General features: G+C 45.1%; 1 long non-coding RNA gene across 6 annotated transcripts; it reads left to right on the top strand.

The window, feature by feature from the left end:
- Positions 1-3207: 3207 nt before the first annotated feature.
- On the top strand, positions 3208-7775 carry LOC124677534. 6 transcript variants are annotated; one of them, XR_006994080.1, is made up of 4 exons: positions 3208-3384; positions 3461-6614; positions 7094-7337; positions 7484-7775. It is a non-coding gene; the product is annotated as an uncharacterized LOC124677534 (long non-coding RNA). The 6 variants fall into 6 exon arrangements; XR_006994082.1 differs by having other exon boundaries at positions 3208-5700; positions 6489-6614; XR_006994081.1 differs by having other exon boundaries at positions 3209-3384; positions 4669-6614.
- The last annotated feature ends 1280 nt before the right edge of the window (positions 7776-9055 follow it).

Here is a 9055-nt window from a genome sequence, read left to right as displayed (position 1 = left end):
CCGTCGCATCTTCGCTGGACCTGGTGCATCCGGCGGTTGGAGCATGCGGTGAACGGTTCTAGAGTCGTGATCTCCGCAAATAAGGTCAACTTTGAGGTCATCGGTAGCCTCCTTATTTGTGTTTTTTGTGTGTTTTATTCCTCTTCTGGCTGGTCGAGGAGGCGAGGGGAGATGAAGGTGAGTGTGGCAGACCGAGGATCTAGAGCTGGCTTGGGATACTCTCGCGTTGTGGTGCATCGACACTGAACCACGCGGTCCCTGACAAGGTTCTCCATCATGTTTCCTAGGATGAAGTACAAGGAGCTCACCTTCGGTGTGAATCCTCTCAATAAGCATCTTCATCGTCTCCTTCACGGTCTAAGTGTTGTTTCTCTGCTCTCGGTCGGCTGTGGAGGCGAGGGAGAATGTGGGGGAAGCATCGGGTCTCCTGGTTCTTGGAGGTGGAGTTGAGAAGTTGAAGCACATGGATCCACATGTGCTTCTAAAGCTTGATGCTGCAACAGAGTCTATCAACAAAGGCTAGAGTCTCGCCGATGCTATCCATGGCCAAGGTACGCCCTCCGCGTCCGGTTGCTTGTCTTGCCATGGCCAATTCATCCTTAGCTGGAAGATCTCTGATCTTGGTGTGGGAATCATCACCGCCATCACCCCAAGTGGTTCTTTCCCCGGTGGTGACGTTGGTGCCTGTGCCTCGAGGTTGTTGGCATTGTGTGGTGAAGAGAATTCCTTGATTGCTTTTCCTGTAATTTTTTAGAGGGCTTGTTTGCAAAGTGCATGGACCATTTTGTAATTTCCTTTATCCTTCGAGTCCCTCATATACGTGTAACATCACTGCCAAACTAATAGATTGTTCGAGGCCTTCGGGGGTCTTTTCATGTTCAAAATAACTCAAATATATGTACAAATAAATCTCTATCGTACATACCTCATGACTTTTGAGTGATTAATTTACACCTTCTATATCAATTGTTTGAAAACAATAGAGGATGGAGAGGCTAGTTTTAATAATTCTCAATTGACTGAGAATTATCTTAATTCTCGACTACTAAATCTTATATATGATTATGTCGTGATTCGTGTTAGATATGAGATGCAACTGAGACTTTTTCAGTTGCATGTGGTGTTGCAACTAAGAAAAATCCTCTAAACCATTAGGTTTCTTTGTGATTGTTTTGCTAGTCATAAGTAACTTTCAATTCACTAATAATTAGTCACCCTTTTAAGAAAAAAAGTGCACTACAGAGGCATGTGCATGCACGTGTTCATTTATTTTTTAAATTTTATCTCTCGAACAGATAACCTGATTGATGATATGTTTTCACAATTTGCCTTCTTATGGCGAGATCTTTGAAATTAAATCCCATTTCGGTATATTTCAATAAATTTTTCATCAGAAATTACTAGATTATTATGACATATTTATCATATTATCACTACTTAATTGCCTTATCAGAAAATAACTTGTTTGTCGGTATTTGCAAGATTGTTGTCATATATTTCTTGGATTATGCATAGCTTAGTTGCTAAATTATAATACATTATTAATCAGTAGTTTTCAGATTGTTGTGACGTACTTGTCTGAAAATCGATTATTCACTACTTAGTTTTATTTGTTACTTAGTTGTCATATTATAATAACTTGTTATTCAGTAGTTGTGAGATTCCTATCATATAACTGCCACATTATTCGCTACTTAGCTGCTCGATTAAAATAATTTGTTTGGTAATTTTAACGTTGGACATAATACATCAATACAATGTCCATGCTACTATTCTTTTTTGTTAAACGACACAATCTCTTAATTGTTGAACACATTTAATGGCTTGCTCTCTAACTATGCAGATTATTTGGATGTTTAAAACACGTAAAAAAAATATAAAACTATACATAATTATGGATCAGTAAGCAGATTAAAGGTTTAGGAGTTAAATCATTTTAGATTATAAATTTAACAACTAATGTTGATATTATGATCGGTCCACCGGTTAGTTCTGGAGGCCAGACCAGGACGTGATAGTCCATTCATCATCGAGCAGTATCGTTCGGCAATGCCTAGGGGATCAAGCTTAGAGCATCTCTGGCAGATCCCGTAAATATCAATCCTCAAAACATGTATAAAGGGCACTATAAACGTGATTTAAGGACTAAAAATGTGTCGCATTGAGATCTCGTAAAACAAACCGTAAAAGAACACATTCAGAAATATGCCACCAAATGGCCCATCTGGGAGCTTTTTTCCCCCTCAATTTCATCTTCTCCACTAGCTGCGTGCCCCGCCACCGCTCCTAGGATATCAATACTTCACCAGCCACGCCCGCCCGCCATTGCCCGGCCGCACCGCGCGGGCAAGCGTGGCCCCGCCCATCGTGCGGGGTCCTACCCGCCTTTCGCCAGCCCCGCCTCGTGCTCGCCGGCACCGGTCGGCCCTCGCCTCCGAAGTGGCGGTGAGATTCCGGTGTGCGTCCATGAATTTTGGTGATTTCCGGCAAATTACGGCGAGTTACGTGGTGGAAGTGCGACGGCACGTCCGCTCTGACAAGGTAGACTGGTTTACAATGATCCGCCAGTTTTGTTCATTTTTACCTCCGAAACTGCACACACAAGGATCGCGGCATGTGTTCTCAGTTCTCTATAAAAAGTTTTACCTAAGTGCTAAAAAGTGCTCGGATGCTGACTGTCACGTTGAGCACTCGTTTTCTGTCCGTCGGATGCGTCTTGGACGGCCGATCCAACTCACGCGCGGAGATCCCGTCCCGACCGTCTGGCACCTGGGTCCCAGACGTGTCGTTCCCATTTCTCTCCCTCGTCGTCTCTCTCTAGTTCACCCGCTCCTCACGGAAATCCTCCTCCAAATCCCCCAATCCTCGCTAGGGTTTCTCGCCGGCGGTGGAGCTCGCGTGAGCTTCAGCGCGCTGACGTCGTAGGCGGAGCGCGCTGACATCGTAGGCGGAGCGTGCTCCATGTGGGGACGAGCTCTTCGCCCTGACGGTGCGGTGTGTTCCCGCCGTAAGATCCGAGTCGAGCAGCGACCTGCGCGGCCACGGCGACGGAGAGCGAGGCGCGCGAAAGAGCGGCGAGGCGCGGATGGAGTTGCGCTTCGGAGTTGAGGAGCGACCTGCGCGTCCGCGGCGAGGCGTGGATCGAGGTACGCGTCCGCGGCGAGGCGTGGATCGAGGTGCGCGTCCGAGGCGAGCTAGTTGGAGAAGGGTGTGGCGTGTATGAAGCTGCGCGGAGGGCGGCGACTTACTCGGAGAAGGGCGTGGCACGGGCCGGGTCAAGCTGCGCGCGTCCGCGGCGAGCTAGTCGGAGAAGGGTGAGGGCGAGTTCTGTTTGCTCTGAAGTCACAGGTTCCGCGGTGGGTGATCCTACACCGAGTACACGAGGTAATCGCACAAATCTCAACCTCTAACGCTCGATTCTCTTTCCTGCAACATCTCCTTAGCGATTTTTAGTCCGTAGTTCGTAGGTTGTGGGGGATTCAACTCGAGTTCCGCGGCGGTGGTGCCTACTGCAATTATGCGAGTTAATGTGACAAATCTCCGCCTGTAATGCACGATTCTCACGATTCTCTCTTGTACTAGTAATTCTCATAGGCGATCTGTAGTTCTTCATTTGTAGGCTGTGTCGAATTCAACTCGTGGTACGTACGATGTACTAAGTAGCAAGGTATGCTCTGTGGATTTTCTTTGTTGCACATCTCCTTGTGATTTAGAAGTCCTCATAGTGCCATGATGATGCTTGCTCCTATGTGATAGCTCAAGTCTACAGTAGTCACTTGCCTGGAACAAGTAGCAAGCTATGTAGGTTGTAGCAAGGCATGCAGGAAGTTCTCTATAGTGCTAATATTTCTGGATTTTTTTCACGTCTGCCATGATAATCCTTGCTCATATGTTTGTACTGAAGGGATTTTTAGCATGTACCATGCTCATCTCATGTTCAAACACCAGGATGGTTTCATATGTCGTTGATCTAAAATTAGTACCATATACTAGACAACATGTTTTAAAATGGGGTTGATATGGGTGAGAATTATGTAGTTTCCCTGTTTGTTCTTTGATGGCATGAAATAAGTTAATCATATATGCTTAATGAAGTTGTTTTACCTATCATTAAGTTGGCTAGTGAAACTGAAGATGTTGGTTCTAACACTGTGCTTAAGTTGTCTTCTCTAAAATGTTTGTCCGACACTATGTTTCACTAAGTTGGTTTCCTGTCAGTAACTAAGTTTGTTCTTGATTGTGCCTAAGTTGGCTAATGAATTTAGTTATCATGTTTTTCTCTCATACCATGTTGGTCAATACCTAAGTTGGTTCTTGATTGTGCCTAAGTTGGCTAGTTAACTTAATTATCTTGTTTCCTCTCATACCTTGTTGGTCAAAGTTGGTTTACTCGCGGTACCTAAGTTGGCTAGTGAACTTAATTATCCTGTTTGTCTCTCATACCATGTTGGTCAAAGTTGGTTTATTCGCAGTACCTAAGTTGGTTCTAGATTGTGCCTAAGTGTGCTACTGTCATCAATTACTCTATTTTTGACTCATACCATGTTGGGCTAAGTTGGTCTTTCTTCGACACCTAATTTGGTTCTAGATTGTATCTAAGTTGGCTACTGTCATCAATTACTATGTTTTTGACTCAGACCATGTTGGGCTAAGCTGGTCTCAACTTAGCTCCACTAGGTATTCCCCACCTCCACCAGGTATCCGTTGGAGGTGTCCCCAACGTAGCTCCAGGCGCCTCTGCCCTGACCTCCTCCTCAAGCAGCTCCGGCCGGAAACTTCAACCTCCCGCTCGTTTCGAATCACCAGCTCAAGGTAAGGCCACCCCGCATCCGGCCAGTGCACCTAGTGTCGCACCATGCCCTCCCTGTGTGCGGGGAGGAGCAGCTGCATGTTGTAGCGACTACATCGACATCCATCGCCAGTAGCAGCATTAGCTTCAGAAACTTCGGTAACAACAGCAATTTCAGAAACAACAGCGACCTTGCCTTGATGAACATACATATGCTGGATTGTTAGGTAATTTTGTGTCAAATTGTTTCTACAAATAGCTCTCAACTTGGATCTGTGTTGGCATGACCATAATGTTTTGAGCGTGAAACAACTCTTATGAATGTTTTATGTTTCATGAAGTTGAATCCATGGTGAGCTACAGTGAACATGATGTTAAGCTCGACATAAATGTCTTACTCGTAAGCAGGTTTGACATGATTATTTTACTTTTAACGGGCAAATTATGAACTAGTGAGGCTTACTTGAGTGGTTAGTTCAGGCCAAGAACGTAGATGCATGCCCCAGGGGAGAAAACATTATCTTCTCATTTGCGCTTTAGAAAATTGTGGTGTCTCTTGTAGCTGGCACTATGGTGTATTCACATGTTTCCCGTTATTAGTATTAGTTGATAATCAGTACTGATAGCTGAGTTTTCCGTACATTGTTTTGTCTATCAATATTATCTACAGACATTACCCGTCCAGTACCAATTCAGTTGCAAATGCTGCCAGATAATTATCATACTTGCAAAGTGTATAATGAACCAAGAAACATTACACATAAGGATCTTATGGTATATCACCTGCTTGTGTTTCCCGCAGGGTGAAGTTGTTGTGTCAACATGTTGCTTTTAGTAGTAGGAATTAGTTCAATTTCAGATGGAGGTAGATCATGGACCCATCAGAGATGTGTAGATGCCCATGTTCTTAGGTTGGTTATACAGTCAGTCATTTTTTGTGTTTGTTTCATCATGCAATCTAGTGATCCATGCATAAACCATGAGCTAAGTAACAGTTTTTGGTTGCTAATTTCATATTAAATCACCAAGTAGTTTTTGTTAGGTTTCATAGAACAGGGGAGCATGATTTTTGAGTCGCGACTCAAAAGTGAGTCGTCGAGGCTACGACTCAGTGTATAGTCGACCAAAGTCGCTGTATAGTCGCGAGTCGCCGTGATTTTTGGAAAACGACTTGGCGACTATACATCGACTATTCAGCGACTATACAGTGACTCAAAAACCATTCAGGGGAGGTGTTTTTAGCTTCCATTTAGAATGTTTCATACAACACAAGGGAGGTGTTTTCTGCTTCCATCGTCTTCTATATTAATTAAGTTGCTTTTGACAACATGCATAAGTTACCTTTATCATCTCACTAAGTTGGTTCTATCATCTAAACTAACTTGAGTACAGTCAGTGGTCCTAGTTACATATGTTTTAAGTTGCTTTATTGTAAGCATGATTTAAATTGTCAACAATGCCTCATGTTTCCTATTAATATGGCTAAGTTTTTGAGTTACACCAAATGACCCTAAGTGGTATACCTATTTAATTAACTTGCTGCTTGTCATCAGGCTAAGTTGTTTTCTTGGGCTAGATAAGTTGTTTTACATAACCTAACTAAGTTGCTTTTCCACAATGCATTTAATTTTTTGATTTGAACAACCAATATTGTTCCTTAGCTTAATAATGAATTTTAATTAGAAACTTGCTTTTCTAGGAGACAAACTTGAAATCCAATAACATGAAAGACAAAACAAAAAACAAGCATTCTCGCCTGCGTTTACCAGAAGTTGATGCAGCGACAAGGAACCATCCAGGGCCTTGTCCGATAACTTGTCAGCAGGTACGTGTTTAAATATGAGCGACAATTACGTGAAACTCTTAACTACTGCGAGATGGGAAACTTGAATTCACGAATCAAGGGTATAGAATATAGAGTGGCTTAACTTTGGATGTTACTCACCGGTCACTACTACCTAATAGTCCTGATTGTAATAGATAGACCGGACAGTTTGCATATACTTTGTGTGGGGTTGTTTTAGTTCTTCATATTCATTTTTTAGCTATATGGATAAGTTCTCTAGCTATTAAATTAAGGTGTTTTATCACTATGCTTAAGTTTTGTACTTAAATAAATTAAGTTCACTGGTTTAATTAGTTGCATTGTCATCATGCTTAAGTTGAAACTGAAAATTAGTTAAGTTCTTTCCATTATGGTTAAGTTGTGTTGGCATCTACAATCTATCTTAGTTTTTTTGTTTTCGAGCAACATGCATAAGTTGGTCACTCGTCTAATTAAGTTGTTTTTTCAACATGCTTAAGGTACTTATTTGTGATATTGCTAAGTTGTACCGGGAAGCGGTGGATCCCGGGCAGCGTAGCTAGTACCATCTCGAGCGCGGTGGTGGAGGAGGCCATGGTGCCTAGTTCGAGCAAGTATGGGCAGCGGCGTAGCTAGTACCATCTCGAGCGTGGTGGTGGAGGAGGCCATGGTGCCTAGTTCGAGCAGGTGGCGACGCCCACGATGCCTAGTGAGAGCGCACGCCCACCGTGGTCCTTGACCAATGTAAGTTGATTATTCATTTTAATTAACTTAATCACTCTTTGTTAATTTGATTTATGGTAACGTTTAACTTTGCTAAAGATTGATGCTAAGTTGCTTTCTAAGTAATACAAAAGTTGCCTTAACATCGATGCTAAGTTTTCATGCAGGAGGTGATCATGTGTTGTTTTCTGATCTACATAAGTCGAAGTTTTTAGTCAAATCTGGAGGAGGAAGAAGAGCCGAAGTAGTATGTCTTGCTGAACAGTATCTAGAAGTGGAAGAAAAGCTGGAGTAATTCGCAGAGTGATCACGCGCTTTGATGTCTGCTGATTTTCTCTTACATGTAACTACCTTTTTCCTAGTCGGATGCTGAATTGGTCAAACTAGCACTGAGATGCTTGGTCGGACAAGCTGGCACCCGGATGCTGGGATGGACAAACCAGCACCGGATGCTGCCTAGCCGGGTCCAAAGTTTTATGGGTGAGGCTAGATCACGGGATATGGTCTAGACATATTTTGCAACCAAAACTATAGATATCGGTAATGTTACGGGTTTAACCACTATTACAAATCTGTTAGAGATGATCTTACAAGATCGGATCGGATCGGGGCAAGTACCTATAAAGGACGTCAGTGTCCCCGCTTGGCTTGATTCGACTACGTCCCAGCAACCATCATCTAGAGCTAGAAGGAAATGTAGATTAACCAGGTGGACAAAACCTTGACGGTAAGCTCTTCCTGTGGGGACAAACGCAGGACGCCTTTGGCGTCCCCCAAATGACTTCGTCGTCCACCCATGACCCACCCCCATCTCTTCCAGAAGCCCACGCCACCACGCCCACGCATCCGTCAGCAGTATATAACCACCACACCGCCGCGTGCAAGAAGCAGAATCCAGCATTAGCTTACAGCTTCCAACTTCAACAGCAAGAAGCAAGCCTTAGCTAACACCTCCAGGCTCCAATCATATCCATCACGCCTCAGTTTTTTGCTGGTGGCCGTAGCATCCATTAATCGCAGAGATGAGCTCGGTGTGCGCGAGGCCCGCAGGGTTCTCTTTCTCTGCAGGGGTGAAGTGCCAGCGCCGGACGCGGGTGAAGGTGTCGGCCGTAGCATCGGCGCCCAAGCGAGTCGCGACGGCGGCCAAGACTACGATGTACGAGCCTACGAGGTGCTGTCGGTGGGCACGTCGGCGGGGCCGGAGGAGATCAAGGCGGCCTACCGGCGCGCGGCGCTGCGGTGGCACCCGGACACGTGCCCGGGCGGCGCCGACAGGTTCATGATGGCCCGGGAGGCCTACGAGGTGCTCTCCGACCCCGAGCGCAGGCGGGGCTACGACATCCAGCTGCGATTCGGCGGTGTTTGCGGTGGCGCCGGATTCTCCCACGCGGCGCCGGGAGCAGGGTACGCGGACTGGGAGGCGCAGCTGGCAGGACTGCAGTGGCGCGCCGCCGAGGAGGCGCGAGCGGAGACGTGGGGGAACAGGATGCGCCGGCGCGCCGCCGCGCAGACGTCGTCGTCGCACTAGTCCAAACCACCGCGGTTTTGCTCTGTTCTTGTATATTGCTTCTACGCCGTGGTTTCAGCCTGGCTGGTGAAGTAATTATATTGTAGTGTAGTACTGTACTAGGACAGAACTACTGTGTACACAAGTACAGTATAGCTCATTTTCTGCCGATGTAGTACGGTAAAAAATCGAATAGAGCACTGGCATTAAAAAACATCAAACAATATAAAAC

This window comes from Lolium rigidum, chromosome 7, assembly GCF_022539505.1.
Source record: "Lolium rigidum isolate FL_2022 chromosome 7, APGP_CSIRO_Lrig_0.1, whole genome shotgun sequence".
Taxonomy (NCBI): Eukaryota; Viridiplantae; Streptophyta; class Magnoliopsida; order Poales; family Poaceae; genus Lolium; species Lolium rigidum.
This window is presented reverse-complemented; position numbering and strand designations above follow the sequence as displayed.